Genomic DNA, 26,769 nt, shown 5'->3' on the forward strand with positions numbered 1-26,769 from the left:
GGGGGAAGGGAGGTTTGGGGAAGGGTGTCTGGGACAGTTGACTGGTACTGGGAGGTGCAGGCACAGTGTCCCTGGAGACAGCACAGTCTGGTTTCTAATTTTGGAAATGGCCATACCAGGGTTTCCAATCTGGCAGGCAGGCTGGCAGCAAAGGGCTCGGAATAGCAGAGAGAACCATCTGGTGGCAGGTGGCCACTCCGTGTTGTGTAGGGGTATGAATGCAGAATTGGCAACAGCTGGCAGCAGGGCTTAGTTCTAAAGCGGGGAGGCAGCAGAAGGGACGGGAGGACCGAGCGGGAGAACTCAGTCCTTCGGAGGCAGCAGAGCAGTGGAAAATCAGAGCCAAGGAAGACTGAGGCACAGAGCTTCCTAGGCCCCGGGGTTCACCTAGTGTCTGACTGGCTGCCGGGCAATCCTGGGAACACAGCAGGAGCTCACCCAATGGGCCCTCTAGGACTTCCAAATTGCTGGTCTGGGAATAGGACCCAATTCTATATGCCTCCGTCTTGGGAGGAGGGCTGCCTTAATCTGAGTGAAACAGGAGGTCACCTGCGAGAGTGTGCTGGAGGCACTGTCCCTTGATGTAGCTAGAGGAAAGGGCCGTGGAGCTGCCATTTCTTGAGTCAGGGTCAGAGGGGAGTGGAGTGAAGTAACTCCAATTTTCAGGGAGAAGAAGACTAGAGATACAGGGAACCACCCCGTGGGTGTTGCAGAGGCAGCTGTTTAAATAAATTCCTCTAGCCAGAAATTGCCTTGATAGGCAGAAGGGTGTGTCTCCCTGGGAGGGGACCAAAGATCATGACCCGGAGACATTGTGATGACTGAGCAGAGATAAAAGAGGAGGAGACAGTGCAGCTGCACCTCCAGAGGCATTTGGGGCTGCTGCAGAGGCTGGTGACCTCTGGCTGGAGAGCAGAGTGGAGAGCTCTAGGCTTCCTCTGGGACTATCTCCAGGGTCAGAATCAACCGCAACTTCTCAGGTTACCTGAGAGCAGAAAAGGGGCAGGGCCAGGGCACTAGCAGAGGAGACAGAGCTTGGCTGGCCAAGCTGAAGAAGAGAGAGGTCATCAGGGACTACTAGATCATGGCAGCAGCGACCGCCTGCATCTTGGCACAGAAAAAGATTTCCAGCAACTGTAAGTGACCTTGGATGAGAGTTCTCAGGGCACGCCTGGAGGGATGCTGTAGGGGGTTTGGATAATCTTGTAAGAGAGATCATTTTTGTTGTTTTTTTCCTATTTCATTGTGAATAGAGGACGTTCAGGTGGGGGGGGGGCAAAATTTTTCCAAGATGATATATTGCCTAGGTAGAAGGATTGCTATTTCTCATTCATTGGGCTTTCTTGATCCAGAATCTAGGAATTACTAGTGTTTTGAGAGCCTCAAAAATGTTTCAAACCTGATTAATATTAATACTTAATTGAATGGCTATAAAATGTAATAGTATACCAAACTAGTGAACTGCAACCCAAGCCTTACTCTTCACACAGTGATAGAAGACAACAAGAAAGATCAGTTCTCCTATAGTAGACCCAACAGATGATCTAAAGGACCAAAGTGTTAACCATGTGAATGCATATTTAATTTGAAACAAGGGAGCATCCGAAATATTTGACATAACATGGCTGGCAACACGAAAATAAGGGTGTCAGTGAAGGACTTAAACAAAGGACATAAAAATGATCCTGGTCTCAGAATTCTGGATGGGCCCTGTTCTTAGTTTTCTGGGAATGATTTTTGAGTGATAAGTACATCAAACTTTCCAGCACTTTTTTGCTATTGGCATCATTACGCAAGGGTTGTAGGTATAATGCTAGGGTTCTGTAGTTTTTGGATCCTTAAAAAGTGAGTATCATATAATGCAGAAGTACTACAAAACTAGGAATTCTCAAGCAAGGTGAAAAGCCAGAGATAAAGAAATGGAGACAGGGGAAAAGAAATGAAATTACATGTAAGATAACTTACAAGTTATTAAACAAGGGTTTTAGTGTGTTCTCACAGGTAAAAGGCCTAATATTTATAACAGTGAAAAATAATTAGCAAACAAGTTGTTCTTTTCTTTCCACATAAGTTCCAAAAGCTAAATGTTATTTTAAATGTCTGACCACAAGTGTTAGCTTATAGATGTAAGGCCTGAGTTGGGTTCCCTTAAAGAAAATTTAAGATAGGAGGGGATAATAGTTAGAAAAATATGGGGAAGCCAGCTCACTAGGAAAGAAGAGCTTGGTGGACCACTTTAAAAAGGGTAGGGTAGGGCCGGCCCGGTGGCGCAGCGGTTAAGTTCGCACGTTCCGCTTCTTGGCGGCCTGGGGTTCGCTGGTTCGGATCCCGGGTGCAGACATACCACTGCTTGGCACACCGTGCTGTGGTAGGTGTCCCACGTATAAAGTAGAGGAAGATGGGCACGATGTTAGCTCAGGGCCAGGCTTCCTCAGCAATAAAAGAGGAGGACTGGCAGTAGTTAGCCCAGGGCTCATCTTCCTCAAAAATAAAAATAAAAAGGGTAGGGTATGAGCAAAATGTCCAGGGAAGCTCAGAGAGTACATCACTTAGGATTCACCAAGTAGACCATGTTTGCTAACAAGCATATTACCACTTTTTTTGACCTCTAAACAGAAGATAATAATGGATTTGTGAATTGTTTGTCACTATATGCTTTAGTTTTTGATAACCAGAATCGGAAAATGATAGTACAAAAGAAGTGGTGGTCTGGAAGATAGTAGCAAGTCCATTGTGCATACCCAGCTGTGAAAGGGGAGCATCTGTAATTTTAATTTAGAAAAGACGAATAATGGGGCTGGCCCCATGGCCTAGTGGTTAAATTTAGTGCTCTCTGCTTTGGCGCCCCGGTTTGGGTCCCAGGCACAGACCTACGCCACTCATTGGCGGCCACGCTGAGGCAGCAACCCATACAAAATAGAGAAAGATTGGCACAGATGTTAGCTCAGGATGACTCTTCCTCAAGCAAAAAGAGGAAGATTGGCAACAGATGTTAGCTCAGGATGACTCTTCCTCAAGCAAAAAGAGGAAGATTGGCAACAGATGTTAGCTCAGGATGAATCTTCCTCAGCAAAAAAACAACTAACAATAAAAAAGAGGAAGAAGATCCTGCAGTCACTAAAAGATCAAAGTGGAATGCTTGGTTGGCTCTTCAGACAGAGCCTCATAGGGTTGGGTCAAGAAGATCCAAAGTCTGATCTTCACCTGTGCTCATTAAGCTCAGAGAATGGCTATTCTGATCTTTACTAATTGCCAACTTATTAATTACAATAAGTAGAACTTCCAAGTCAGCGACATCCACTGAGCAATCTGGATGGTTTCCTACAGAAAATTGACAATGAGTAGCAAAATGAGCATCATGAACTTTCTTGGTGTCTAAGGAGTTGACTAATGCATAAAGCAGCGCAAAGCCTGACACATAACTGGTGGAAATACTTTATGCTCCACATCAGTGATAAAGCTATTCCTGATTTCTCTATTTTTAAAAGTCACTTATGACAGCAATAGAGTCAAGCCTACTGTAATAGTCTAGTTTTCCAATAGGTATCCAGTAAGCAGGAAATCAAATCAAGAAACGTAGTTCTTTAGGGGACTGACAACACAGCACTAAGCTCTAATCTAAGCTAATTGACCACAGGGCATTTGTCGCTTTGCCATACCATCACAGTTTTATCAGCATTACTTACAAGCCATATTTACTCTTACTATTTACCATTACTTTATCAGTGGATAAAGCAAGGAAAAGAATAGTATATCCTAACACTGCAAGGTGTCGACGAAAATAATCCATAACCAATCTGTAAATGAAAATTTGGGCGAGTTTATTCTGAGCTGAAATCTGAGGACCATGGCCCCAAAGGAAGAAAGGGCACCGAAGAAATGGGGTGCACAGAGTGGTTATATACCCCCAAACAGGGCGTTTCACATATGATTGAAATGTCCCTCCCACAATAGTCACAAGATTGCCCTGTCGGCACAGCACTCGATGGACACAGCAGGTAGTGGGTCTGCTATCTTGATGGGCGTAGCAGGAGGCAAAGTCTATCATCTCGAGCTGGGCGGTCACAGGTGAGCGCAGCAATCAGTTCCTAGCCTAAGGAAAGATGCTTAATTCTTAAGGAGACGCCAACGTTGGGAGGGGGAGGGAAGTTGGACCTTTACCTCAAGGGCCTTTTGCTCTTGCCATAGGGAATCTCTAAAGCAGATATACAATGCATGCTCAACGGCCACGGTCAGGCCCTTTTGGAAAGACAAGGTCAGGCCGAATTAGGTTTATACCAAATGGCTTCCTCATATTCTCCAATATATCCTATTGCTTGCCATTTTTATTTGTCAAAGGAGTTCAAGCCTAGAGAAAAGAATCTACGAGAATACCCTGATCAGCTATTTGACATCTTTTTGGTGGAAGTTTATCCAACAACTCCCCAACTAAAACCAGTTAAATGTCAAGGGTCACCAAGTGTCACTCATTTCTTAACTCCCAATTAGAAATCTACTTGAAGAATTTATTATAACTTGATTCCTTGAGCATATTCCATTTATTAGTGCCTAATCATGATTGATTAGTGAAAGAGAAGGTGTGATACAATATTAAGGGGTTGAAACAGCTAAAAGGCCTGGGCAAAAATTACATGTAACATTGTTTCTGTCACATATCATAAAGTTAACACAGACCCACGAGTACGGCAAATAGTTTTACTGTTCTTTGTTCAAGTTTGGAGAACGTGAAATTTTGCACTAATATTTCCTCTCCCCACTAGTCCTGAGCACACCAATGCTTACTTTCACTTCTGTTTCTTAACTCTTGGCCTAAGGCAATTTTGAACTCTGTGGTTACGCTGATCTGTTTTCTGAAATTCTTTGCCCTTGGTTGTATCCCACGCAGGTTTTGTGTGTTAAATACGTGAATAAGATTGCCAAGGTAGTGCTAATTTGAAGTGAGGGGATCTGCTTTCCCAGTGTTCAAACTCCAGTAACCCTTGGATGAGTGAGTTATTTCTGATCCTCAGTTATTTTATCCGTAAAACGGGAATAATTTCTGCCGTGAAATTGTAAACAAGGTGAGCGTAGTAAAACAAGATACAAGCGTGTGCTTACAGTGCTCAACACATAGTAAAACAATATTTTTTTCCACCCGTCTCTCCTTTTCTTGCGAAACCAGATAAACAGTTGAATGATGCGCCAAGTGAAAGGTTTTGGGGTCCTTAAACGATATTTGTGTCTGCTCTGGCAAAGCCTGAATTGTTAGTCCTTCAAACCTCTTTAATGAGAATATTCTAGATCAAGTATCTTTCTCCCCCAGGTGCGCTGAATAAAGTTTTTTCACCTCTTCCTCTAAACTCCACGAGTTCGTGCCCTCGTCTGCCTCTTCAAACATTTGCTTAGATACACCTTTGTTGACAAGCGTCCCGTCTTGCGATGCCGCCTGCTCTTCCGTGCTTCTCAAGCATCCTCGGCCGCCCCTAGGCGGAACCCTTCCTGAGACTTCCCATCAGAGGCTCATCTCCTCCCACCGTTCCACTGGGGCACTTTGTCTACGCAGACTGTGGTTTTTATTTCTCGTTGGACTGTGTACCGCTGTTTTTGTTTTAGCAGTTCATACACTTCTGGGCCCTCTGCAAGGGCTCAGTAAAGTTGTGCCTTGGCTTTCTAGCCTGTTACAGCCCCAAGGAAATCGTGCTCGGAACCGTGGTCGCCTTTCGCATCCTACGTGGATCAAACCAGTTAGGAGGCGTTATCGGTGGAGCTTTTGAGGGCAAAGAAAGTTGTATGTTGGGCCGAAGAGGGGGGTCCCCGTAAAACCTGGGGCCCTCGTCGTGCTTTCAGACCGGCCCGAGACGCACCCCTCGGCCAGAGAGAGCCCAACGCCCGTCGCAGGCGGGGGCGACAGCGGCTATCTGCAAAACCCGGCGGCGGATCCGGGCCGGCCCGGAAGTGGCGGCGCGCGAGGGTGGGGGGGTAAAGCCTCGCGAGCCGACGCCGCCGCCGCGCGCAAGCGCTCTTGCGAGCTGGGGCCGGGGCTGGAGTCGCAACTCGGAAGCCGGAGCCCGGACGGGCCCGGGGCGGGGGGAGGCTGCGAGGGGGCGGGAGCGGCGGAGGCGGCCGCCCCTGGCGGCGGGTTTGTTTATCCCGGGGAAGAAGTTTAGGAGCTGGAGATAGGGAAGGAGGGCGGGCCGGGGAGGAGGGATGCGGTTCGGCGGAGGCGGCCGCCACAGGGACTCGCCGCCATCACCTCCGCCGCCGCGGCCGCCGCAGCTTCGGGCTCCCGGGGCCGCCTCAGCTGGAGAGAAGCCGCCGCCGGGACTGGCCGCTGCCGCCCCGCACGTCCGGGTAGGTGCCCCTCCTCCTCCGGGGTCCCCGCCGCAGCCCGGGCCGCTGCCCCCTTCCCCCCAGGACTCGCCTGCGCCCCCTTCCTCTTGGTCCCGGACCCCCACTCCTGCGGCGCTCCTTCCCTTTTCTGAGGGGCTACCTTTCGCCCCCGCCCCGCAGCCCCACCCTCCGCCCCCCGGCCCGCCCTCCCTTACTCCCCTGTGATGCCCCCCCCCCATTGATTTCCCAGCCTTCGCCTACCAGGATCCCCCTGACTTTCCTCCACATGCCCGCCCCTTTATACCTTGTCTCTTTTCCTTCGCACCCTGAGTTCCGCCCAAAGCAAGTAATACGCCCCCCACCCCCCACGGCGTCCACATCCCTAACTCCTCATCCCAGACAGACACACTCGCAGTTATCATCCCTCTTACCCCATTTTATGGTGAATTCTCAGTTCCCCAGCCAGACCACTCAGTACCTCCACCCCCGTGGATGCCCTCAGCCTCGCTCCCTCTGAGTACACCTTTCCCTCTCATTACTTCTCTCTCACATTTACCAGGGTACTTCGAGTCAACTCTGCTGTTCAGGGTCTGAGTCTTGAGTTTCCCCCTTCCTGTTTCCTTCTGCTGTCCTGTCTCCTGATTCCTCCTCTTGAGTCTGTGTATTTGTGTACTGAATCACATAAAGGGAAGGGGATGGTAGGATTTTCTCCCTCAAAACAGTAATAGATCTAGCAGAAATAAGATTCACCTTTTGCTTATCCCAACTTTTGGCTTCTTTCCCTGTGAATAGTGTCATTCAACCATACTTTTGAGGCTTCTGGTGCTTTGTCTGCATTTGCATAATCCTGGGCCTAGGTTGTTCCATTATATTACTTGTCTTCCCAGTTCCTCCTTACAGCTGAATCCACTGTGTCTTAGACTGGAAGCTTGTCATAAAACGTTCGTACGTTGGGAAATTGCATCTCTCCTGCCATAATGGGAAAGGTGGAATATTTCAAATTCTCATCCTGTTATTCTTGAGAGAAATGGTGCCTAGTGGTTAAGAGCTCAGACTCTGCAGCTGAACTGCCAGGGTCTAAACCCTTGCCTTGCTATCTCCCAGCTCTGGCCTTAGGCAAGTTATTTAATCTCTCTGTGTCTCAGTGTTCTTACAGCTATAAAATGAGAAGAGTGATATATTTCATAAGATGGTGGCGATAATTGCATAACTTAATGTAGGTAAAATGCAACAGTGCCTGGCACATGGTGAGCGTTCGATAAATGTTCTTTATTATCATCTCTTAGCTTGACTTGGTTTGGCTGTTGGTAGGTAAATTTTGAGAGGAGAAGGTGGGACAGGAAAGCTGCCTTTTTCGTTTAACACTTTTCGATGTAGATATGATTCATATTTTGTATTCTTATTTCATTTGTATAAATTAATTCTTTCTGGTGTGGAAAGTACAGAGTTTTAGCTCCCTATTTTCAGCTAAGTTACCAGGCTAGAAGCAGGTCAGTCCCAATTTCAGACATCTGTTTGAAAAGTTAAAAATGTTATCTTTGTTTTGAGAATAAATGAAGTTGAAATATATACTAGATTTATTATGATGGGGAATGAGGATTTTTCAGATAAGAGTTTTAGTGCTGCAAATTCAATACTCAGAACTGATGGGGTTCTCACACCCATCTGTCCTTTATGTTGGGTTGCTACTCAAGATGGAGCTTTGGCTTTATTCAGAAGACTGGTGGCTTTTCTGTCTTAATGTGTTATGTTTACTCACATGACCATGCTTTGATGTTTCCCAAATTTTACTTACTCTTTAAAATCGTGACCATTTTTGTCATATTAGCTTACCTCCTGTGCATTATTATTTTCTTGATACATTTTTTTGAACAACTCACTTAAAAAAAATCCAAATAGGTACTGTTTACTTTAGTGTTATAAATAGTAAAAATTTGAAATCACAATTTGCTGTCCTAGTTACACTTAAAAATATGTACATATGCAACTATCAAAATAAAAATGTTTGCCCATGTATAGCCTAAAATCATTTTTTGTGTCACCAATGGGGTGTACTCCAAACTTTGGGAGACACTGCCTTTGCTTAAGCTATTCCCTGGCCTAGAATAACCTTTGCTCTTTCCCCTGCATATCCAGATTCCACCTATCCTCCACCTATTTCTGTTTCTTACTATTGCTACATAGTTCTTGCCAACATTGGTTTCTTTGCTTCTTGGCTTTCCTACTGTCTATTCTGCATTTTTGGCTTTGGCTAACACAGGCAGCCCTGGCTCAAGAAAAATGACTCACCTATTATCAGACTTTTAAAGTTTATCGGAACTTTGAAGGAGTAGAATCGAAGTGACATTTACATCTACTCTGTGCAAAGCACTATTCCTTTGGTTTTTGTAAATATTCATTCTTTCCAGAAACATTTAATGAGCCCCTACTTCATGCTAGGTATTGGGGATGCACAAGAGCAGCCCCTCTCAACCAGGGTTCCAGTGAATATCAAGCCCTAATGCTCTCAGGCATCCCAAGGATGTAGTGAATTAACTCCTCTCCTGAGCACCTAAAAGGGGGCTAGCTCCATACCATCCTTGAGAGAGACAACTGAGGAAATAGTCACTTACTTCAGTTTGTGTATGGCTTTGTTCTTACAGAACCTTGCTTGACAAAAGCTCCATCAGAGAATAATAATACAAATTCTGCTTGTTTTGCAGTTTAAATTTCAGTTTGGCACTGACAGACAGTAAGCAAGTAAGCGGATAAAATTTATGAGAGCACTGGTAATATCAAAGATAATGATAATTGCTGACACTTAGAAAACACTGTGCCAGGCACTGTTTCATATGATTTATATATATTAACTTGTTTAAACCTCATAACAGTCCTTTGAAGAAGCCTTTATTGTATCTCCATTTCACAAATGAGGAACATGAGAAACAGTACTTCTCTTGCACAGATCACACAGCTAAGTAAGCAATGGAGCCAGGCAGTATGGTTGTAGAGTCTATTACCCTGGGTTGTCTCCCAAACCTTCCAATTTTTTGTTGGCTACTTTAGGCAAGGTTCTTCACCTTTGTGGAAAAAAATTTTTTTAAATCTCGACACAGGTTTCCCTGTCTTATAGGTTGTTTAGGGAAGTAAAGAAGATTTAGCTTTGATAATGCGTCTGGTACACCGACTTTTCCCAAGTTTTATATATAATTAGATATTGAAGACATTTGCATTTAGTGGTCCTGCTCACCACTTTGTTTCCTAACTTGGATTTATTTACTTAGCAAAAGTTTATTGATAACTGATGTGTGCCAGGCACTGTGCTAGGCTCTGGTGACACGCATTAATGGAAAAGGTGTAGCTGGATTCATGGAGGTAAAAGACTTTGGGGGAATAAAAGAACCCAAACAAATAATTTCAAAAATAATTACAGTTATGATAATTGCCACAAAGGGAAATTATTATAAAAAACAAAAGCCCACTAGTCTATCAGAGAATGCTTCTCTGAGGAAACGACCTTTAGGCTGAAACCTGAAGGATGAACTGGAGTTACCCACGTGCTGTTGGCAATTTCAGCTTTCTAGAACTGAAAAGTGCTTTAGGGGCTGGGCCTTAGCAAATGAAGCTGGGTGATGTGAAATGAGACTGGAGCAGATCACAATGGTCAATCATTGCTAAGCATTTTGTACTTAATCCTAAGAGCAATGGGGAAGCTACTGGAGAATGTTAAACTGCTGAATAAGTTGCTTAAATTTTTGCTTTAAAAGCATCACTCGACTGCTGTGTGGAGGACAGATTGAGAGGCAAGTGTAAGTGCAGGGAGACTAGTTAGGCCACTGCTTCTCAGACTCAGCTGGTGAAGGACCTGTTTTGTATTCTAATCCATACTGGTACTTTAGTAACAGAGTAAAATGGATGTTGTGGCAGTGTTAAATTGCTATAAAAATTTCTACATGCTTCCTCTCAGTTTCTGTGTTTACCTTGTCTCAGACCAGTAACAATAATTCATGGGTTGGTGTTAGTCCATAGACCACACTTTGAGTAGAATTGAGTTCAGCTATTCTAGTAATTTAGAGAGGTAGTGGAACCCTGGTCCAGGATGAATGTGATAGAGGTTAAGTAGCTGGATTTGACAGACTTTTGGGAAGTAGAATTGATAAGGTTTGGTGATGGATTAGATTTGATGATTTAGGAGGAGGAGAAGGCTGACTTCCAGGGTTAGTGGTTCTTGTACCTAACATAGGCATTACTGCACGAGGAGAGTTTTTGTTTGTTAGTTTCTGGGAAGGGGAATAATTCAGTTGGGAAGGGTCAGTATATAGTTTATAATTGACTTCTTAGTGTGGGAGGTGGGGAATGAGATTGCCTAAGGAGAGAGCATAGTGAGAGAGAAGATAAAGGGACACATGAATCTTCAGCATTTGAACATTGGGAGAAAGAAATGGAGCAAAGGAGACTGAGGAGGTGTAGCCACAGGTTGGAGGAATTTTCCTTGGCGTCACTGAAGTCAAGGCAATGGACTGTTTGAAAAAGGAGGGAGTGGCTAATCAACTGTTGAATGAAGCTGAGGAATCAGTTAAGTTGGCAACTAAAAAGTACACACTGGATTTAGCAACATGAAGAAAATTTTATATTTCTCGGTAGTCAGTCCGTCCATAAATTATTTGATGATGAATTTTGTTTTAATCTGCCAAAGCAACAATCCTAAATTTAGGATAAAATTATCATATCTATAGCATGAGCCATATCTTCCTTTCTGAGCTCAGACCCGTGGTTTTATTTTTCACCATCTGGATATTCTATAATCATCTCAAACTCTCTTTCTACAACTCATTCATTTAGAACATATTCAAACAGGATTTTTTTTTTAAGTACTATTTATCAGGCATTGAATACTAGACTTTAGGAATGCGATTAGACCTCAGAGGCTGGGGCAATGGACAGTTAAATCTTGTCATTATAATGTGATTAGGGCTGTCATAGCAGTTTACTCAGGTTGCCTTGGAAGCACAGAGAAGGGGCATCAGGGCAGGCTTTCTAAGGAGAATGACACTTGGGCAGCGTGTTTCCAAAAGACAAATGGGGGAGGTGGAGAGGGCTGTGCTGTGGTAGAGGAGTTTAAAGAAATGATTATTTTAGATATTTTGAAAGCATGCAAAGGCAAGGAATTGTGGCTATAGCATATGGGTGGTAGGTTAGAGAGATTGGCCATGTCGTTCAAAAGTTTTCCTCTTGAACTTCTTTCTTTTTGCTATTTTAATTAATATCATCACCACCCAAGTAGCCAACAAACATGGAGATATATTCTGAATATCTTAAAAAATTAAAGGTAATCTTTGTCGTAGTATTTATTGTCCAAGGTTATGTTTTATTTTTGCTAGTTAGCTTTATAGTTTATATATTACACCTATACTTATAGAATCATTAAGTAACTGATAGCATAACTCAGATATTTTGGTTACACTTTAGTGATTTTTTGGGGGAGAAATTTTATACATATAACTTTTTCTCAAATTTAAAAAGTTGAAACTGAAGGCCTAGGTAAGGATTATGAAGAGTTGACTACTAAACCTCAGGTATCTGGTCAGTGATGGTGCTTTTGGGCTCAGTAGAATAAGAACAGTCCTCGATACCTTAAATACTGTTGGAGATAGTTGTCTAAGTGTCCTTAGACTGATCTCTTGCACCTTAGTAGAACACGGTTCAATTGCAGGGATTGCTTTCTGAAGAGTGCTGTAGGTGGCAAAACCTCAGTTGGCAAGATCCAAGTCTCATAGAAAATAGTGTGTTAGAAGAGAAAATGATGTTAAAATGGATTTTAAAAGCACAGTAAATTAAGATTCTAGAAGACATCTGCTTTAAAATAAAAGGGGAGTGGGCTCTATCAAAACTTGCTTCTGAGATACCTTCGTGAGTTATTGTAGAAACATTGTCATGTTATTCTGACCTTCTACGACAACCTTCCTTAAATTTCATATTAAGAAAATCTGTAACTTTTAAAGTTTATTTTTACTAGTTCTTGCTAGCTTTAGTATCTTTTGCTCTTGCCTTCTCCCTGGTTTTTAGTTTTTAAATCGCACTAAATTCTTGTGTAACAGCTGTATGCTTTTCATATATTATTGTGGTTCTTACAGGTACACTATTCCAGGCCTTTTATTTATATACGTAAGTGGAGCTGCTCTGATATTCTTCATACTTACTTACATGTTCTAAGGAAGGACAGAATAATTGTTAGCATTATATTCTGAATTGAGTTATATAACTGTGAAACAGAACTTTGTATAGGTAAAAGCAGATTAAAAAAGTTTTTGTCTATTAATATAAAATTGCATTATCTCAAACCATGATTGGGATGGGTTATTTGTATACCTGAAGTGCAAGTATGATGGAAATAATTCGTGTGTGCAATATGAGTATACTTAGAAAATACCCTCCCCACAAACACACACAAACCCTTTTGGGGTTGTTGTATTTGCTTTCATCCTTTATTAGATATAGGAATAAAAATAATTAGGAATAACTATTAAGAACAAAAACAAGAAAGAGAGGTTTCCCTCTCATTTTAGGTAATGTAAGAGCTCAAAGGTTGTGGTATACCTGAAAAGTAGTATGATGCTTTTTAAGTATTATTTGAGATTTGTTAACAAAGAAGATACCATTGTTTCCCTTCTGGGTGTGTTTTCTGAAGCAAATTTATTTTTTTTTTTTCTTGTGAGCATTTTGTCAATAACATTTGAGAACTGACTTGAATCAAGAGTTATCTTGATTTATACTTTACTGTTGATAGTTTTACTTTTCTCAGGTATCTTATTTTCACTGTTGTTTTGTCTGTCTGTCTCTCCCCACCCCAAGTCCTTTATCAACAAAAATTTTTTCATCCAATTGTATAATGAAACCAGTGTTTTTTCCCAGCAGAGTATAACCAGGTTTATTTGAACATCGCCTGAGAAACTGACAACTTACTACAGTAGAAAGACGTCATTACATAGAATTTCCTCATAGATCATTTTGGTTTAAAGGGAAGAACTACCCTTTTTAAAGCTCTTGTACCAGACACTCTGTCAAGTACTTTAGATATTTTATCTCATTTACTTGTCACTAACCCATGAGATATAGATAATACTGTAAGTTTTTTTTTAATTTTTTTAATTTTTGATGAGGAAGATTTGGCCTTGAGCTAACTTCTGTTGCCAGTCTTCCTCTTTTTGCTTGAAGAAGATTGTCCCTGAGCTAACATCTGTGCCAATATTCCTGTATTTTGTATGTGGGACACCACCACAGCATGGCTTGATGAGCAATGTATAGGTCTGCACCCAGGATCCAAACCCATGAAACCAAAGCCACTAAAGCAGCGCACATGAACCTTAACCACTACGCCACCAGGCCAGCCCCTACCAGAAGTTTTTGAGTTGTACTTTCCATCAGTTACCAGGTGCACTGTGATTTTATGTACCCCAAAGAGAGAGAGCACTGTCAATTACAACTGTAATATGCCATCCATTTCAGAATATTAAAATATGAAAAAAATGAGTATCTTAGAATTAATGAAACGTGACATTAGAGCTCCCTTGTTTTATGGTTATCAGCCTAGGTCCTCAAAATAACCAGCCTCCCAGCATCAAATGAGGTCAGGATAAATTTAGTCTGCTTTTCTTCAGAACTCTCTAGGCAGCATAGCATACAGGTTGAGTGTGCATCCAGTCTGCTATTCAATAACTTTGTCACTTTAGGCAACTTACTTAGCTTCTCTGCCTCAGTGTTCTCATCTATAAAACGGAAATGAGAATGGTACCTACCTCATAAAAGTTGTTGTAAGAACTAAATGAGTTATGCTTACATTTAGAATAGTGTTTTCCACATAGTTAAGTGCTTTGTATAAATGTTGGTTAATCCAAACGGTGATGATATTTCTGATCTAAGATATGTAGATAGATGATATGCTTACACAGGAGTGAAAGAGGGCCTTATCAAATGGTTTGTTGGTGTTTTGTGCACAAAATGAAGATTAAAATATTTTATTGATTTGTAAGATTGCAGTCCTGAGGGGTTTTTTTTTTTTTTTTGGTGAGGAATTTGGCCCTAGGCTAAGTTCTGTTGCCAATCTTCCTCTTTTTGCTTGAGAAAGATTGTCAGTGAGCTAATATCCGTGCTGATCTTCCTCTACTTTATGTTGGATGCCACCACAGCGTGGCTTGACAAGCAGTCCTCGGTCTGCACCTGGGATCCTGACCTGTGAACCCTGGGCCGCCAAAGTGGAGTGCACGAATTTAACCACTGCACCACTGGGCCACCCCCAGTCTTGATGATTTTGGTATCTAATTAGCGTTTTTATTTTCATAGAAATAATACTGTATAAAAGTTCAGCTGAAATCTGCTTTCCTTTCATCTCTGTTATGACATATTTAGTTAGAATATTGACAGGCTATGATGGATGTCTTGAAAATAACCTGTGATATACTTATGATGCCTGTCAACCTCATAAGGAATTCATTCTGAAATACTTTTAAAGAGTTTCAGTATTAAAGAACTATATTTAATTTTAGTTAAAACATCCCACTTCTACATTTTGAAGTATATGGAGGAAAAGTAATACTGAGGAAGTTTTTGTTTATTTTAGTGGTTTTATATGTACATGATTTTGTTGGTTCATTTGAGATTTAAAATCTTGTCATATACCCTGAAAACAAAAATAGGTTAAGACTTTCCTTTGAACTTCTTGATTTTTCCCACATTCCCACTTTTGCCTTGTTTTTATTTTGTCCTTTTTCTGTTTTGAGTTCACATCATTCATTTACTCCACAAATAGTTTTGACCAACATTTAAATGCCAGGTTCTGTGTTTACAGTGATGAATTGGAAATAGCCTTTGACCTGGAAGACTCACTATTTGGGATTTATTAATACTGTCCACTCATTGAGTGCTTAGGCACAGTGCTGAAAACTTTGTATACATACTCCTTTTGTTTTAATCCTCCCAACTACTCTGCTAGGTTAGGTCATTACTTTTCAAATGTTTCTACTAAGTAAATAGCAGAGAAGAGTGAGCTCTTGGCAGATGGAAGGGAGGTGAAGATCTGAGTGTGGTCAAGGTAGTAGTGGAGTGGGAGAGCTTTGGTGTTAAAATCCTTGTCAGATTAGTGTTTTCTTCTCAAAGAATTCAATTCTTGCATTCTATTACTGTAATATAGCCGCCTTTATTTTAATATAAAATGTTTTAAATTAGCACAAGAGAAGGTTCAAAAAAGTATTCTGTCCCAATTTTAGGGTGTAGGGAATATAGCACAGGACTTTATTATAAACATGTAGGCATCAAGGCTGCTTATTTATTTATTAAATTTTTATTTGCTTTTTTATTTTAGGTAAATTTTTATTGAAACACACGTTCAAAGACATGCACATAGCATCATACAGCATGTACACCCTTGTTTCTGGCTTCTTACCCTAAACATTTATTTCTATTTATTTGTTTATTATTTTACTGAGGAAGAATAGCCCTGAGCTAACATTTGTTGCGAGTCTTCCTCCACTTTATATGTGGGTTGCTGCCGTAGCATGGCTGACGAGTGGTGTAGGCCTGTGCCCGGGATCCAAAGCTGCAAACCCAGGCTGCCAGGGGGAGCACGCCAAACTTAACCACTATGCCACAGGGCCAGCCCCACTAAACATTTATTTTTATGTGATCCATCCATGTAGTGTGTAGCAGTAGCTTATTCATTCTCATTCTGTAGTATTCCATTCCGTTATGTGACTATATATACTGTAATTTACCCATTCTACTGTTGATGAACATCTAGGTGGTTTTCTGTTTTGAGCCACAGTGAATAGTGTCCTTATAGAATATTCTTGTACATATCTTTTGGTACACATGTATACATTTCTGTAGGATATGTACCTTGTAATGGAATTGTTGGGCTATGGTGTGTGCTTATGTTCAATTTTAGTATATATTACTGTTTTCCGAAGTGGTAATACCAATTTATAGTCACATCAGTAGTGAATGAGCATTCCATTTGTTCCACATACTCTGCAACTTTTGCTTGATTTTGTCTCATTTATTTAGCCATTCTCGTGGGTGTAAAGTGGTATTGTATTGTGAATAGGCTGGTTTTTCAAAATGAATATGACTCCTTTCCCCACTCATACCTACATACCTCTCCCACGTGCACACCAATGGAAAGTGGAGTAGAGACATATTTATTTTCACAAAACCCATCAGATGATTCTGGTTGCCTTGTCAGTTGATAAGATGCAGAATATAAAACAAATTTAAGTATAATTTAAGGAAAATGAGACTGTCATGAAAATTATAGCTTCACTGTATAGTTTCTGGCTTTCTATCGTGCATTTCTGCCTAACTATTGCTAAACATGAGAAAGGTTTTAAGATTTTGCAAGCTAGTGAAAAGTTTTGTAGGCTCTTTTATTGAGTGAGTCTGCAACATTGTCCCAAAGCTCTGATTACACAATGCTGGAATGCACTTGCTCTTACTTGACTGTCTACCCAGATTGTAGGTTGTGTTCATTCATTATTTTGTGAGGTTTTGCTAACCCTTAAGTAAGGGAAACACTATCTACACAGCAGAGCTTACTCAGTTTTCAGAACTTGAAAATAGACAAAATTTTACCATATGCCCACAGTATGGTTTGTGTTGTTTTATATTTAATTTCTTGTTATTTATGGAGTTTATCTTGTGTCACAGAAGGCAGTATTACCTAATATGTATAAAACCAAGGATGCAAAAAATATTTTTGCATGTGTATCTTTTTCAGTGTTAGAATGGTGGTTAGTCTCTTCTCATTCCTCAGTGAATGTAGATCGCATTAGAGTCTTATGTCGGAGAAGCACCATTCCTGTACCTTTGGGGAATCGTATTGATTTTTTTCTGTTAAAAAACACATATAGACTTAGAGACGTATGACTCAGATAAGCCCATAGTTTTCCCTTTTTATAGCTAATATTTTTATATCTGACTACTTCTTACTGCTGCAAAGTACTGTTCCTAGGTGGAGTAGCCATTTGATAAACACTTGTGCTCTCCATATTCATAAGCAGTTACTGATTATCGCTGGTTATAAGAATCTTGGAATTATTAGCTCATCATCAGAAGAGCTGAGATGGCATTCATGTCCTTAAGGCATTCCTGTGAGGCACAAGAACAACTCAGTTTATTTTGCAAAGCATTTCCTCATGAGAGAGGTAGGGCTGGTAGGTGGATGGCAGTAGCCCACTTTTATTGTCTAGTTTCACTTTGTGTTACATCATTTCAGAAGAGACTGGATTAAAATCCTAGCATTGCTTTTCGTGGATCATTTTGCTTCATTTCTTTCTCTTTAGGCTTTTTCTTTCTTTCATTTTTTAATTTTTTTTCCCCTGTAAACTCAGCAGCTATGCAAATTGATTTTCTTTAAGAAAACATTTTACTTTAAGGAGAATTAAGCCATTTTACTGGTTATGGACACACAAGATATAATGATATAGACATGTGGATCCCTATCCTTTATCTTAAGGCATGCTATTTTTCCAATTTTTTTCATAGATTTTATTAGTAAGAGGTCCAAACAGTAGTAGTCCCTCATTTCTTTTTCAAGGATGATGGTTTATCCTGCTTTTGCCTAGGTTAATACTAAATTTCTGTCTTTTGTCCAGCATCCTATCTGATTGAGCATTTGTAACAGATATTTAATTTTTTTCTTCCTTTCTTTTTTTTTTGCTGAAGAAGATTCGCCCTGAGCTATCGTCCATTGCCAGTCTTCCTCTTTTTTTTTGGCTTGAGGAAGGTGAGCCCTGAACTAACATCTGTGACAGTCTTCCTCTATTTTGTATGTGGGTTACCACCACAGCATGGCTGACAAGTGATGTAGGTCTGCGCCGAAGATCTGAACCCATGAACCCTGGCTCCTGAAGTGGATTGCTCCAAACTTAACCACTAGGCCCCTAGATATTTAATTTTTAATGTATCATTCGTTGCATTAAAATAAGCCTGAGTGGATTTAGTAGACTTTTTACTTCAGCTGCTGCCATGAGCTAGTCTAGCCATATGTGAGATACATATGCAATAATAGCTTCTATCTTTAACAGGTAATAAAATCTGAAAGGAATCTACCAAGTACATCTCTCTTTCCCTAACCCTCCTCAGATACAATGTAATCAATACCTTCCCTTAATGACAGTATTGGGGTGGGGATCTCCATGATTGGAAGTGGGCTGGGACACAAATGACTGAGGGCAACTAATTCCTTTCAGTATCAGGTGATGGTAACAGATAGATTTGATGCCACTGCCCTTGTTGAGCACTTTGGGCACCAGCCTGTTATTCCATGTTCAGTGCTGCAGCTTGCAAGGTTCTTGAAGTCACAAGGATGGCAGTAGGTGGTGTCAGTAGAAAATTACAGGTTATATGAGCTGAAATAGTGGCTGAGCAGTACTGCTGTAGAATGTGTAGAGCAGCACTGTTTAATAATGCTTTGTGCAGTGGTAGAAATGTTCTGAATTCTGTACTTTCCATTCTAGCAGCCACTAGCCACGTGTGTCTATTGAGCACTTAAAATGAGTCTAGTACAGCTGAGGAGCTGAATTCCCACTTTAATTTAATTATTTCATTATTTGGTCGACTTTTATTTTGCAACAAACCCTTTTGACAGCAATTAGTTAAAAACAGAAGTATGTATTTATTGAAAGCATATACTTAAGAGTCTGCTATTCTGCTGTTTTAAGATTTTCTACACCATTGCTCAGTGAACCAAATAAAAGAGCAGACAGTGGGTGTTTAGATTGATAATGGAGTAGAAGGTTTACAGAATGATTGTGGTAAAAGAACAATGGAGTAAAATGTTAAGCATGCTTGCTAGAGAGCGTTTGAAGTGATGCATTGTGGGTTTTGAGTTTGATAAGGAAGGAAGTGAAGCCAGTATGGGGATAATGACTTCAGAAGAATGGGAAGGGCTCAATGAATTGTTGTTGTAAGAGATATTGGAGGATTAACTTGACAGAATGGGAATAAGTTCTGTTATGAAAATGATATACTGAAGTTTATTTTCATAGTTGATCAAGCTATTCTAGGTAGTAAATTTCTTTTTTTTTTTAAGATTTTATTTTTTCCTTTTTCTCCCCAAAGCCCCCCAGTACATAGTTGTATATTCTTCGTTGTGGATCCTTTTAGTTGTGGCATGTGGGACGCTGCCTCAGCGTGGTCTGATGAGCAGTGCCATGTCCGCGCCCAGGATTCGAACTAACGAAACACTGGGCCGCCTGCAGCGGAGCGCACGAACTTAACCACTCGGCCATGGGGCCAGCCCCTCTAGGTAGTAAATTTCAAGTCAGAATCTTTGAAAAAGATTGCTAATATTTTAAGTGGGTGAAATCTTTGTGGAGGTCAAGAAACTTTGATGTTGGTAGCTTGGAAGTCCACAGAAGTGCAGTCAGCCAAGGTGATGGCAGGAGTAGTGAGGAAGACAATGGAGACAGGTGTTGAAGTCTTCCATAAATGAACCCACCTAGAAGAGAGTTGAGAAGGTGAGAGCAAGGGGGAAGAGGACAAGAGACCATAACAGTGGGCTCATGCAGTTCCCTACAGTTTTGGTAGGAGGTTGGAAAAGTGTTCTGGAAGCAACCATAGGGAAAAGAACTCTATAACTATTCAACTGTTTTTTCTAGATCCTTCACAGGTGTAAGAAAAGGATACTATTTTAGCAATTCTCCTTTAGCTGCTTTAGTTAGGTATTTGCTTCTCTGACCTTATCTTTGTTTCTCCAGTGCCTGACCTATTTAGGTACTTAATAAATGTTTGGTCAGTAAATGGTAGATGAATGTGAAATTGTTCCAGTGTCCTGGAATTCTGGAACAAGGAGCATTGCTTGCACACTTTAAAAAAATGATTTAAAAACAGGTAAAAGGAACTGTTACTTTAACACATTTGTATTTTCAAAATATGGAATTAATAACCCCAATTTTAATTAGATATGTTTGTATTTGAAAATAGGGAATTAATAACCCAAATTTTAGACATGTTAGTTTAATACAGTTATATTTTCAAAATATGGAATTAATGCCCCAATTTTAATTAGACATGTTTGTATTGATGCATATCTTTAGACTTTTCAACAGTTGTTACAACTCTAATCTCTGGCAATGGGTTACTTTGTTGTTTTCTTTCATTGGAGCATTAGGCTCTTGAGGAAGGAATTATAGCAGATTAATTTTGGGCAAGATGAGTAAAGAAGTCTTCAGTAATTTAAGGTAAAAAATTTTTAACCATCTCTAAATGAGCAGGAGGAGAAACAGGAAGGCAAAAGACTCCATTGTAATTTTGTAAAAAAAAAAAACCACAGGGAGGGGCTAAAGAGATGAGAGGAGAGTAGGAGAATGAAGATGGAGAGAATATAGTTTTAGGACTCAGGTAAATTTGAAAAATGCCTAGGGTTAATATTAGTGTATCCAAAGTTAGCAACTGTGCAGAAACTAGTGGAAGTACTTTACATTGTCTCCTTTAACACTCACTCACTGTAATCTTTCTGAGTAATTATTCTCTTTCTGAAGATGACAAAGCTAAGGGCCAGAAAAGGAAGGTATCTTGCTCAAGGGCTAGGAAACCTAAAAAAAAATTTAATATGTATTTTTTAATAGAAACAGGATTTTAATATAACTATGTTTAATATTCTATTCTAACATTTGCTCTCTACAACAAGTAAATATTGCCCCTCCCATCAATAGGTAAATAGGCTGGGTGCTGGGGTAGAGAGATCAGGGAGTTGAGGCAGGGTTGTCCCCTCCTTCCTGGCCTTCAGGGGATGCCAGGAAGCTCACAATGTTCTCCTTCCCATCAGGGTAGGAGGAGCTACCCCAGCGCACCCTGGGTGTCCCAGCTGTGTCCCCACAGCTGAGGATGGGGCCACACTTCAGCTGGTCTCAGGAGTGTGATCTGCCACTGGAACTGGGCTCTCTGTCAGGGGCCTGGTTGTTGCCCCTGAGCTTGATGATGGCCAGTTCTTCCTGGTCTTGAAGAACAGTTGCATATTGCTGGCCCACTGGTGTGGGGGCTCCAGCTGGCAGGACAAGCTGTAGCTCTCATTCTCACTGAGCTGCTCCATGACCTGGAAGCAGGCCTCAGATTCTTCTCAGGCTCCAGGGTGTAATGATTTGCAGCCACTTGGAGGAGCTGGATCTCCCTATTTACTTTGAATTCCTGAAACACGGAAGGACAGGATGCAGTCAGGGCCTGGACTGGGGACCCTACAGGGGGCTTGTGGGGGGTCAGGAGTGGGGCAAGTGGCCAGTATGTCTTACAGGTACATTTCAGTGAGTTCTGATAGATGTATTCACCTGTGTAACAACAGCCCAGTCAAGATATAGATCATTTCCATTATTCCAGAAAGTTCCCTTAAGGTTACACAGTTCCTAAGAGACATTTTGAACATTTTCCAGCTATACCTCACATTACTTGCATTAAAAGGGAGATGGAAGTTGTTAGAGATAAGCAATGTGAGAGCAACAGAGTTAATACCTGATGTAATGGCTGATGGAGAGCCAAGTGAAAGGGTTAAAAAAACAAAAAGAAAACCTGAAGAAAACTTATTTAGGCAAATTTCACTCTGCTCTTCTTCATAGCATGAGATTATTGCTGTTTTGTAAACTACTTCTATCTTTGAGTTTCACGTTGGTACTCATATACTTAAACTAAGTAAACTAAGAGATTGTGTGGTTTCTATGTACCAGACACTACAGTAGGTGTCTTCTATACATTCCCATTCAGTACACCAGTCATTTGGGACAATTACCATTTATTATTCTGATTTTACAGACAAGAAAATTGAGACCAAGAGAGTTCACACGGTTTCAGAATTTGAACCTAAGTCTAATATCAGAAACCAAATTCTTAACCCTGATGGTGTTCCCTGGATCATTGTGTAGTGCTAAATTATATTTGGTACTTTGTTTTTTAGGAGGCAATAAATTATGTACTGTCTAGTAAATATGTAATACTTTTGTAGTAGCTGACTTCAAATCCAGTCAATATGCCTTTGCTTACTTTCTGCCGTTTTCTGTACTAGGCAGTGGTTACATAAAAGTGAAAATATAGTAATCTCAAGGAGGTCAGCACATTTGATGAATTGGACAAATCATAATATTTTCAGTTAAAAACCCTGGATTCAATTTCTGACTAGCTGGTGGTTCTTTTTTTCCTAAACCTCTGGGCCTTAGATCACATTCCTTCTGTGTTTCAGTCTCCCTGTTTGTAAAATAGAAGGAACTACTTCACAGGGTTGTTTAGAGGATCAAATGAGATAATGTTGTTTAAGAGTGAAGTGGAAAGTAAAATCTTATGGATTATTGAACTAATAACTACAATAAATTTGATTAATTCTATGTGTGAGGCACTGGTTATGAAAGTACTTGGGTAGCTAGGGATTCCTTCATTTTACTGAGGAAAATGGTATAGGGAAGTAGATTGGTTAGTAAAAGTTTTACAAAAGAAGGTGGCAATTAAGATGGATAGATTAAAACACAGTGTTGGTGCTTAAAGAAGAGATAAGGTTAAATTATCTATCGTTTGTTAATTGAGGTAACTTACTCCTCTGAGTTAGATAAAAGAAGTGTTACTGTAATTTATAAATTAGAGCTTGAATTAAATTGACTTTCAAAATTTAAAATTGTATCAGAAGTTTATGAAATGTGTATATTTCCATGCTGTTTCACACGTTTTACAAAAAAGACAAATTACTCATAGATAATTTCTGATTCTTTCTGTCTTGTTAGTAGCCTTAAGCCGTTCCTGATATTTGCAAAACTCTGTAGGCTGATGCCCCTGTAAATTTGCTTTTAGAGACTGGTGAACTTGAAGGTAAGTCTTTGGTGTTAAGAGTATCTGAATGATCCTGTTCCTTTTATCATGCTCCTGCTGCTTAAAAATAAATACGTTCATACACATATGAATTTGGGTGACATGATTTGGTTTCAGCTATTTGAAATTTTTACCGCAAAAGACTTGATCAGGTGTTTGCTGTTTTGTTTGTTCTCTTAAGCACATTTAAAGTTATAGAAGATTTAACCAGAAGAACCTCTGAGATGTAGCTCAGATTATGAGATTAGGGGCTGTCTTTCTGTTCTCCTTCCTTGTTTCCACAGGGCCTAGCTCAGTGTAGGTTCCCCAAAAATACTCAAAACGGGTCAGTGAATAAGAGAGAGAGAGTAAAGGACCAAATGTATGATTAAAAAAAAAAAAAAAGAACCAGAGAGGTCTTGCAACTTGGTCATAGTGAGTAGTCTCCTGATTGCTAGTCTTGTCGCTTTTTAGTTCACCACAGTTTATTTATTACTATAATTTAAAATCTTGCCTCATGGGGGCCAGCCTGGTGGTGCAGCGGTTAAGTTCACATGTTCTGCTTTGGCAGCCCGGGGTTTGCTGGTTTGGATCCCAGGTGCAGACATGGCACTGCTTGGCAAGCCATGCTCTGGTAGGCATCCCACATATAAAGTAGAGGAAGATGGGTACGAATGTTAGCTCAGGGCCAGTCTTCCTCAGCAAAAAGAGGAGGATTGGCAGTAGTTAGCTCAGGGCTAATCTTCCTCAAAAAACAAAACAAAACAAAAAAATCTTACCTCATGAAGTTTAATAACCATAGTTATAAACTGTCATGCTAACTGAATAAAGCTGATTTTTAAAAATCCCAATAATATTTTTATAAAATTTCTGGAAGTAGCCTCTTTTTAAAAAGTGAAACATGCTTCCTATATTTTAAGGGGATATATCTATTAATATAAATACAGATAGGGTTATATTTTTCTTATTGTGCCTTGTATATAAGTTATTATATAAGTAATAAGAAAACAATTGAATTTATAGCAGCTAGCATGACATACAAATCTAGTTGTTTGCAAATGATGTTTAAAAGTGATTTGAAAAGATCCAGAATATCCTTAATATGTTATGCCTTAGGAAAAGCAATCAGGTTCTGAAATGATCTATAGTTGTGCAGTAGATTTTTTTTTTTTTTTTGAGGAAGGCTGGCCCTGAGCTAACATCTTCCTCTACTTTATGTGTGGGATGACTGCCACAGCATGGCTTGATAGCGGTGTGTAGGTCTGCACCCAGGATCTGAACTGGTGAACCCCGGGCCGCTGAAGCAGAGCATGCAAACTTAACCACTGTGCCCCAGGCCGGCCCCAGTTGATTTCTTTTTTTTTAAGTTCATTGCAGTCTGAGGAAGTTATGTGATGATATCAAGTAAGTCCTAGTCTAAGGTGTATGAGTCTTACTGTATTAACTTAAGGTAGAACTGAATGGGACTGAGTAATTCTTGACCCCAACTCTTTGTATAGCCAAAAGCTCAGTGATATAGGTCGTGTGGCTGAAACCTAAAATGGCTAGGAAGAGTCCACATCTCTCAACATGTGGATCCTAGGGCTTTTTTCCATTTTTTCATTGTTAAGGAAAATGACATATTATGTCTATGTCTAGAAATGATGTTAATTGGTTTCTTACTTTTAATCCTTTCTTTGAAAGTACATTAAAGCAACAGAAATGCAGTGATTTTTGTGGGGTTACAATGTGTGTACACAGGAGTTGACTCTTTGTTTGTTTTCTTTCTTTTCTTTTTTTGTTTTTAAGGGAGAGCCTTGGTTTTGAAAGACAAGGCAACAGTAAGCATTCTTTAAATCTCTGCTTGAGTAGAAACCTCCACCATAAAAAAGAGTTGGTCTTAAAATGTGTGTAAGTCTTTTGCTTATCCTTCTAAAGTTTCCATACATACTATATGCAATTAAAACTCCCTCCTTACTTTCAGTGTTAGAGGGTGTTGTGAATTTCAAACGAGATTCCATAACACTGGATAAGACCCTGGAACAAAGAAGTTGAAAACTAGCCCAACCCCTCAGGATAATACTTAGGTAAAAAGGAACACTTAGTCAGAGGTAGAGGACAGATGGATAGCTAGGGCAGTGAGGATGAGATTTTTGTATTAGTGGTATTAATAGCTTTCTGGTCTGACCCTCAGACTAGAACAGTGGTTCTCAGTGTGAGATCCCCAGAACAGAAGCATCAGCACCACGGAGACCTTTGTAGAAATACAGAATTCAGGGCCTGACCTAGACCCACTGAGTCATTAACTCTGGGATTGAGGCCCAGCATTCTGGTTTAACAAGCCTTCTAGGTGATTCTAATGCACACTTAATTTGAGGATTGCTGCCCTAGAGAAATATAAATCCAAAAGGCTACCATTTATAATCACTTAGATGCTGGGACTATTAGTTTGCACCATATGAAATTACTGATATTCTTCTGCTTTTGACTTCTAAAAATGATTTGTTGAAACTTGTTAATCTTGAAGGAAAGTAACCTTTTACTTGGGGCAGAAAGTTTAAACTGTAAAACAGCTATTTCACTTAGGCCTCTCAATAGCCAAAGTAAAAAAAATTAAGGGCCCAGGTAAGTAGACTATAAGGTAAAGGAAGGTATTTGCTCAGCCCATGCATTTTTTCTTTTTGTAAGCCGAGGCCCGGTGTAGTTTTGTCACTGTCAGCCATACTCCTGGGTGGGCATCCCCTCCTCCTCCCATTTGCCTCAGCTCTTTTGGCTTTCCCTTCATATAGGAATGTATGTAGTCAGGGAGGAGGAATGAGCTTCCCATCCATAGCCAGCTTTTTTCCTGATGGTTCAGAATACTGCTGTTGCTGTATTCTTCATCTGTTCTTGCCCCCTAGGATTCTTCTCAGACTTGCAGCCACTGAGGTGAGTCATTCTATTGAAAGTCACAGCTGTTTGTTTATATTTTGAAGAGGAGACTTTCTCTCCATGTTATACACATTTTAGTAAACTTTAGACAAACTGGTTTTAAGTGATGGGAACTACAAGTTGACTTTTCTGTTTTCATGTCTAGGTCTAAATTAGCTATTTCATTAATTCCCTCAGACCATATAATTAGTCCCCCTTCCTCTTTTTTTTTATTTTTTTATTTTTTTATTAATGTTATGATAGATTACACCCTTGTGAGATTTCAGTTGTACATTTTTGTTAGTCATGTTGTGGGTACACCACTTCCCCCTCCGTACCCTCCCCCCACCCCCCCTTTTCCCTGGTAACCACCGATCAGATCTCCTTCTCAATATACTAATTTCCACCTATGAGTGGAGTCATATAGAGTTCGTCTTTCTCTGACTGACTTATTTCGCTTAACATAATGCCCTCGAGGTCCATCCACATTGTTGTGAATGGGCCAATTTCGTCTTTTTTTATGGCTGAGTAGTATTCCATTGTGTATATATACCACATCTTCTTTATCCAATCATCAGTTTCTGGGCATGTAGGCTGGTTCCACGTCTTGGCTATTGTAAATAATGCTGCGATGAACATAGGGGTGCAACGGACTCTTGAGATATCTGATATCAGGTTCTTAGGATAGATACCCAGTAATGGGATGGCTGGGTCATAGGGTATTTCTATTTTTAACTTTTTGAGAAATCTCCATACTGTTTTCCATAGTGGCTGTAC

General features: G+C 40.4%; 1 protein-coding gene across 9 annotated transcripts in view; it reads left to right on the forward strand.

Annotated features, from left to right (window-relative positions):
* Positions 1-282: 282 nt before the first annotated feature.
* Positions 283-26,769, forward strand: part of SPOPL (speckle type BTB/POZ protein like) — a 79,075-nt gene continuing 52,588 nt past the window's right edge. Inside the window, exons 1-3 of one of the 9 annotated variants that reach the window (XM_070581256.1) lie at positions 6,068-6,330; positions 23,040-23,124; positions 24,892-24,923. The gene's annotated coding sequence lies outside the window, so the exon portion shown is untranslated. Of the gene's footprint in view, positions 1,137-5,994; positions 6,331-23,039; positions 23,125-24,891; positions 24,924-26,769 lie in introns of those variants that run through there. The other 8 variants (XM_070581255.1, XM_070581254.1, XM_070581253.1 and 5 more) reach the window with 8 other exon arrangements.

The sequence above is a fragment of the Equus przewalskii genome, chromosome 17 (assembly GCF_037783145.1).
Source record: "Equus przewalskii isolate Varuska chromosome 17, EquPr2, whole genome shotgun sequence".
Classification (NCBI taxonomy): Eukaryota; Metazoa; Chordata; class Mammalia; order Perissodactyla; family Equidae; genus Equus; species Equus przewalskii.